Source organism: Limulus polyphemus, unplaced genomic scaffold (assembly GCF_000517525.1).
Source record: "Limulus polyphemus unplaced genomic scaffold, Limulus_polyphemus-2.1.2 Scaffold3167, whole genome shotgun sequence".
NCBI classification, from domain to species: Eukaryota; Metazoa; Arthropoda; class Merostomata; order Xiphosura; family Limulidae; genus Limulus; species Limulus polyphemus.
The window spans coordinates 136755-144363 of record NW_013668777.1 but is presented as its reverse complement, the minus strand read 5'-3'; the positions used below and the strand labels follow the sequence as shown (position 1 = coordinate 144363).

The window sequence follows — 7609 nt, the reverse complement described above, 5'->3', positions numbered from 1 at the left end:
TTATATCTACACTTATTGATATTGGTAGAAAACCAAGTCGGATTATTCGTTAAATGTTCAATGTATTTTGTGTGTGTGTGTGTTTTTTAGTGTTACCTTGTTGTAGCTTTCTCTATTTCTTGTAAAGCAGAGGTGTGTTCAACTGGGTGGCGTGGAAGGAAGACACCCATGGGAGAGTTCTGCTCTCAGCACCCCACCCATCTGAGATATTACGATTTAGTCGTCTTTTGAATATTTTAAAATCCTCTTTTCAATATTACCCCCAATGACATGAAAGTGTTTGTTTTTGTCCCTCCCCAAACTAACTCTTTGCCCCCTTATGTCCTCATCACTACTACTACCTCCCCCCCCCAAAAAAAAACAAATCTTCAAAACGTCACTGTTGTAAATATCTGCGACACACATTTTGCGTGAAAAGCCGCGAGCGTAACTATAAACCGGAAGTGTGTTCTATGTCACTCGTGGTTTCTTAATCTCGTAATCTCCACTAAAAGTAAAAACCGAACGTCATCACGTGACTGGGGTCATATCGCTAACATCTTATCAAAGAGCGGATTGTGCTCAAGTGAATTATTTCAAAACAAAAAACCCTCTCGAGTCTAAAGTGACTTAATCCTATTCCAGTTTCCTAGGGCTAACAGAATGTAGGCGTAATTTCTGAATTAATAGATTTGACTTTGTACAGGCCTAGTAGGACTTACCGTCCATATTTATATAAATAGCAAGTATAAGAAAATTACTTTAGATATTGGACTTCTCACGCAACGAATGAGAAGTTTATGAAAATGAGAAGCGGAATTAGAAACAAAAAGTTTTACAAACTACATTTCTACTAGTTTAATCTTCCTTGAAAACACATATTTTAACACTGGGTGCTTGATTACCGTTAACACATACACCACAAATTAACGAACTGTGCTGCTGACTTATCATTAACAAGTATAGAAAAAAGTGTAGGGATGGCCGATATCAATCCTTCAAAAACAATGCAAACAAGGTAGTATATAAAACATTAATCATAGCACTCGTTATAATTACAATGTAATAGTGTTAGTAAAGATGAAACATTAATAATAACGCTCGTTATAATTACAACGTAGAAGTGCTAGTAAAGATGAAACATTAATAATAACACTGGTTTTAATTACAACGTAGAAGTGTTAGTAAAGATGAAACATTAATAATAACACTCGTTATAATTACAATGTAGAAGTGCTAGTAAAGATAAAACATTCCAGTAGACAGAGTGCTAGACGGTGGATCCGAGGTTCGCGTCTCGTTATCATTATAAGAGTTTCGCTTAAATCCTACTATTTCAATAGAGTTTGAAGTAAAACAGAAAACAACAGTGGCTATAATGCGCAAAGCGTTCGACATAAATTAAACGGTGTGATAGCTTCATGAATTTAAATACCTTAATTGTTTGTTCTATTAAGTAACTTAACAAAATCTTTAACTAAAACTCCAAAGATACTGCCTTTGAACGGATTGTTTATTTTATTCAACTTTTGGTACGACGTTTCGACCACTGGTGTTACCATCAGCAGGTAACTCTCTATATTTTGTGATATACTGCGCGAGCATTTTGTTCCAATTTAGAAAACATATAAAGTGACACCTGTGTTTATATTTAAATTAGGTTTTAGTTCACGAGTAATTAATGTTTATTTTATTTTTCTTCTATTAACGTTGTTATCATTACATACTATTTTAAAGTTGTTAATGATAATTGGATGTTGATTTGTTGTTCTGCGTTCGTGAATGTGTGGTGGGGGATTGTTATGTTCTTTGATCCTAATACTTATGCTACATTCCCTATAGCCTGTGTAAGTGTTATCGCATGGATACTTGTAGATACGCCCGTCCGTCGTTGAAATTGTCAGAATAAATCTTCTTAAGACGAACTTTGATTTTGGTGCTCGGTTATTGAATAAAAGTAACTTTGTTGTTTATTTTGTGTTAGTGTAGTAAAATGCTAACAGGCAAAAATAGGTTAAATTAAACTAAATTGTGATTCATTAGTTATATATAGATTGCTATATGTTAATTCTTACCTGCGTTAATGAAACATTAATAATAACACTCGTTATAATTACAACGTAGAAGTGCTAGTAAATATAAAACATTAATCATAACACTTGTTATAATTACAACGTAGAAGTGTTAGTAAAGAAAACATTAATCATAACACTCGTTATAATTACAACGTAGAAGTTCTAGTAAACTTTACTAACACTTCTACATTGTAATTATAACGAGTGTTATGATTAATGTTTTATATTTACTAGCACTTCTACGTTGTAATTATAACGAGTGTTATGATTAATGTTTTATCTTTACTAACACTTCCACATTGTAACTATAACGAGTGTTATTATTAATGTTTTATCTTTACTAACACTTCTACATTGTAATTATAACCAGTGTTATGATTAATGTTTTATCTTTACGAGCACTTCTACATTGTAATTATAACGAGTGTTATGATTGAAATTACATCCTAATTTTTTGGGGTATTTTCATATGAAAATTTACCAATAAAACCCATATTTTCGAAATTTAGTGGTTAGTTAGTTATCTAAATTATAGAAAGAGGCGTTTCTCCACAGTGGTCTGTATTTCTTCTCGCTACAACCCCGCCCTTACCTCAGTGGCTCAGCGGCAAGTCTGAGGGCTTTTAACGTTAAAAATCGGGTTTCTATAACAGAGCACATAAAACCCATTATGTAGCTTTGTGTTTAACAAAAAAACAAATATCTCCCCACACCAGTACATCCCCGTAAATATTTGTTGATTCATCCAAGGGGTCGATCCTGGGGGGATATACTACAAACAAATATCTCCCCCCACTAGTACATCTCCGTAAACGTTTCTGTATTCATTCAAGGAGTCGATCCTGGGGGATATCTCCCCCACCCACCAGTACATCCCCGTAAATGTTTGTTGATCCATCCAAGGGGATCGATCCTTGAGGGGATATGTTTTATCGCATATCATTTTTAATTTCTGAGTATGAGAGTGTTAAGTTCCGAATGAAGACCCAAGTCACGTGTTGTATAACACACACACACACTCTCTCTGCTATTGTCATTACTGCATAATTCTATATCAATATGGAGTTTTTACATACTGATTAAGAATTAAATATGTATGTGTGCGTTAGTGTTCTTCTAACATATCACGATGAAGAAAACACATTTTCATCAACAATTATTTCTTCTTTACCAGTATAATATATTTGGTATCAACTCCTCCGGGTTCTTCTGTTATATACTAAATAAAAATAAAACTACTTCTGTATAAAGAAAATACTAGAGAAACAAGAAACTACTCCTGTATAAGGAAAATACTAGAGAAACAAGAAACTACTTCTGTGTAAGGAAAATACTAGAGAAACAAGAAACTACTTCTGTATAAAGAAAATACTAGAGAAACAAGAAACTACTCCTGTATAAGGAAAATACTAGAGAAACAAGAAACTACTTCTGTATAAGGAAAATACTAGAGAAACAAGAAACTACTTCTATGTAAGGAAAATACTAGAGAAACAAGAAACTACTTCTGTGTAAGGAAAATACTAGAGAAACAAGAAACTACTTCTGTATAAAGAAAATACTAGAGAAACAAGAAACTACTCCTGTATAAGGAAAATACTAGAGAAACAAGAAACTACTTCTGTGTAAGGAAAATATTAGAGAAACAAGAAACTACTTCTGTATAAAGAAAATACTAGAGAAACAAGAAACTACTTCTGTATAAAGAAAATACTAGAGAAACAAGAAACTACTCCTGTATAAGGAAAATATTAGAGAAACAAGAAACGACTTCTGTATAAGGAAAATACTAGAGAAACAAGAAACTACTCCTGTATAAAGAAAATACTATAGAAACAAGAAACTACTTCTGTATAAGGAAAATACTAGAGAAACAAGAAACTACTCCTGTATAAGGAAAATACTAGAGAAACAAGAAACTACTTCTGTATAAAGAAAATACTAGAGAAACAAGAAACGACTTCGAATAATAAAACGAGTATTAAAGAATCGGGAGAGTTTTTTAATACAATGTGAACGCTATACAAGTAAATATTCTAGTTGTTGAGTTTCGCCACTTTGAGGTTCTTTACGCTATTTCTTCCCAATTTAAAAATGATAAGCTAGAGAGAAGGCAGCTTAGTCAACACCACCTACCGGACTACTCTTTAACTAGCAAAAGGTGGGATTGACTGTCACATTAGAACTACCCCATAGCTGAAAGAGCGAGGATATTCGACGACGGGATTCGATTCCGCGAACCTCAGCTCGCGAGTTCAGCTTCCTATCCACTAGGCCACGTAAATAGCGTGTGTGTGTGTGTGTTTTCGATTCCGCGACCCTCAGCTCGCGAGTTCAGCTTCCTATCCACTAGGCCACGTAAATAGCGTGTGTGTGTTTTCGATTCCGCGACCCTCAGCTCGCGAGTTCAGCTTCCTATCCACTAGGCCACGTAACTAGCGTGTGTGTGTTTTCTTATAGTAAAGCCACATCGGACTATCTGCTGTGTCCACCGATGGCAATCGAACCCCTGATTTTAGCGTTGTCAATCCGAAGACTTAGCGCTGTCCCACCGAGGGACCATAAAAATAGTAAATAGTCACAAACTATATTTTAATTATTATGAATATTTATAGTTATTGTTTTCTGAGAAGCTACAATACTTAAAGTTAAGTGTAAAATATCAAACACAATGTACACGTAGTAGCTATTGCCGCTCTGAGGGTCGTCGAATATGGTAAAAATCTCATTTTCTTTGTCAAATAATCTACAAGTGAGTACTACAGCTCTACACAATAAATGCGGAGAATTCGAACAAAATAATTTTAAAATAACGAGGCTATTTCTGATTTCAGTTAATTAATGTAAATCATAAAATGCCGTTACGTTTGATTAACCTTGAATGTATTACCTTTAACAAAGAACCAGTTGTTTTGCACGTGGCCTCGCGTGTGCGTGCGCCAATCTCACCCTATATGTTCGTAAAAAGAAAAGTACAGGTTTATTATCTTTTCTTAATGATAACTCTTAAACTAAAATGTCTTTTCAAAGGAAAGAACACAATAAAAAGACCTTTGTATTTTTCGTTTTATACATAAGTGAATATCATATTTCACTTTGGAAAACGACTTACATTCTCTAAACGAAAACGCTTAACGACTCTTTAATGAACTCAAAGTTCTTACTTTGATTGAGAGGGCTTAAATCCAACAGAGAAGACTTGCAAAACAAGTGTTTACAAAACAGGATCAGGATTCTTTTGACTGGATCCCGGAGTAGTTTCCTCTTGTTATTCTGCTTTTATATTTTGTTCTTTTATTTTGCGCAAAGCTACACAAAGGGCTATCTGATTTTGATGTTATAAATCTTTAAAAATTACTGCTGATCCCTTGGAGGGAGAGTCTTTCTCGTTATAAAAATAATAGTAATATTAATAATATAATATTTATTATTATTATACAAACAAACTAGAAATAAAGGGGAGATAAAACTGGGCGGTATTTGTTGAAGAGGAGAGTGTAATCTTTTCTTCACATGTAGTAAAGAAACAAATACTGAGCGACTAGCGTTAGCATGGTTACTTCGCTTTGTATATTTATAAAATGTTCTTGTTTCATGGGTCGTCGTCACAATACTGGTTATCATGGTTACTTTATGCACATGACATACAGTTTTAAGCCTATATCTTTTTTAATTGTATGAAGCTTTAGAATGTCGAAATTCCAGTATCTTTACTTCTTAATATTTTGAATATAAAGCTATACTATTGTTGTAGGTTATATTTTCAATGTCGTAATTTGTTTGTTAGTTAAAGAGATCTGCGGATCGTAAGTTATGACGCAAAGTAGGTCGCCTAGAAAGTTCTATTATTTGATCTCAAGTTTTGTGCTAGCACATTCGAACCTATAAATTATAAATACGAAATAACCGTAAGGTGTGAAGAGTGAGTTTAAGATAGAGAGTGAACCATTTAATGTGTTAACTATCGGGGTTACTTCGAACAAGTAAGCTAATTTGTTTTACATTAGTTAACATTATTTGTAACGTGGGCCTACAACAAGTTACAGAAGCGTACAAGTGTTTGTACAAGTTTGTAGAAACGTTAAAGTATGAAATAAGTTAACTTATTATCGTTATGTGGACTGGGCGTTGAATTATTTCATAAGATAATTTAAAAGTACCCGCCAGAGGTCACTCTTTGAAAACATGGTAATCATACTTCAGAATTACTGTTTTTGTTCTATTTAATACACGAGTAATGCGTGAATTATTTCGCTTGTTACTATCTCTGGACTAAAGAAATAAATGTTAAGCTTATTAATTTTCCCTACTGTTAGGCCAATGCGGAAGGCATTACATTAAAAGGATTTTGAATGTCAAAATAAGCATGTCACATAACAGCCACAGCCGATATAAAGTTGCAGTGGTACAAAAGGTATCACAACTACATTATGACATTATTTGGCATTTCGTAGGCAGTATAATGCCACCGACAAGTGATTGCTTTCGAAAAAAGGTATGCAACAGGCCTTTCCGACGCATAATATTTCTGCTTCTAGATCATAAACACGTGTTCAGATCGGAATTCCAAGACGGGAATATCCCTTGCAGTTAATAACTTTGGAAAACAAAGAAATATGGATCAACTTGGAGAACTAGGACTATCCACAAAGAGACTTGCAATAAGTCGTATTTAAGCTGTGGTTAGCAAAATGCAGTGTCTTGTAACAGTTAATAATTCACAAACATAATAATCAGTAGCAAAAACCGTCCACTTGCCACATATAACAGTACCCAACATAATCAAGAAGGATCTCTGTCTATAAAAGCAACACAAGTGACATGTACACAATTTATTTCCAAGACATATCCTTTCAACAGTTGCATACCACAAAGCAACTAGAGAATAAAACGGGTATTCGTACTATTCCATACGACGATATACCGATAAAGTCACCGTATACAGTGCCTATAGATTTATGTGCGATTAATCTGTTTAAATGGACGCTGGGAAGCTGTAAATCCTCCTACATAATATGGATTGTGAAAAGCCTGCAGGAAGTTGGGGTATGCTTTTGACATGCGAGTTTTACAGAATCGTTTACAATGGAAACTACGCTGCAGAGCTGTTGACAATGTGCACGAGCGTCGGAGAGAGCATAACCGGACGTGACAACATCGATTTTAACGATGTAATGAGGCTTCAAAATCGTTTAAATATAATGTACCAACCTGTGTATGTTCACATAATTATGATTAACAGGTTTAACGGTATCCACGCCTTATTTACTAAGCGTTTATTGAAATAAGTACGTAAAAAAATATAACCGTATACTTGGAAGAAGGGTAGACGATTTGAAATAATCCAGTTAACAATCTATATAAAAAGGAAATGTCCTTTGTTTAAGTGTAGTTAAAAACATGTCATCTGTTCTTTCGTAGTTAAACAGTTCAACTAAGTTTACAATAAGCACAAACGGGAGAAATGTATAGAACAAAACAGGAGTGAAACGTTGGATTGTATGTGTTCTATTTCACCACCATACTCTAGCGGTTAAATAACTTTCTGTCAGTTA

The 7609-nt window shown here is 34.1% G+C and overlaps 1 long non-coding RNA gene across 1 annotated transcript in view; it reads right to left on the bottom strand.

Moving 5' to 3' along the window:
- Positions 1–6741: 6741 nt before the first annotated feature.
- Positions 6742–7609, bottom strand: part of LOC106468795 — a 15370-nt gene continuing 14502 nt past the window's right edge. Inside the window, exon 3 of the long non-coding RNA XR_001291403.2 lies at positions 6742–6754. This is a non-coding gene — a long non-coding RNA (uncharacterized LOC106468795). The remainder of the gene's footprint in view (positions 6755–7609) is intronic.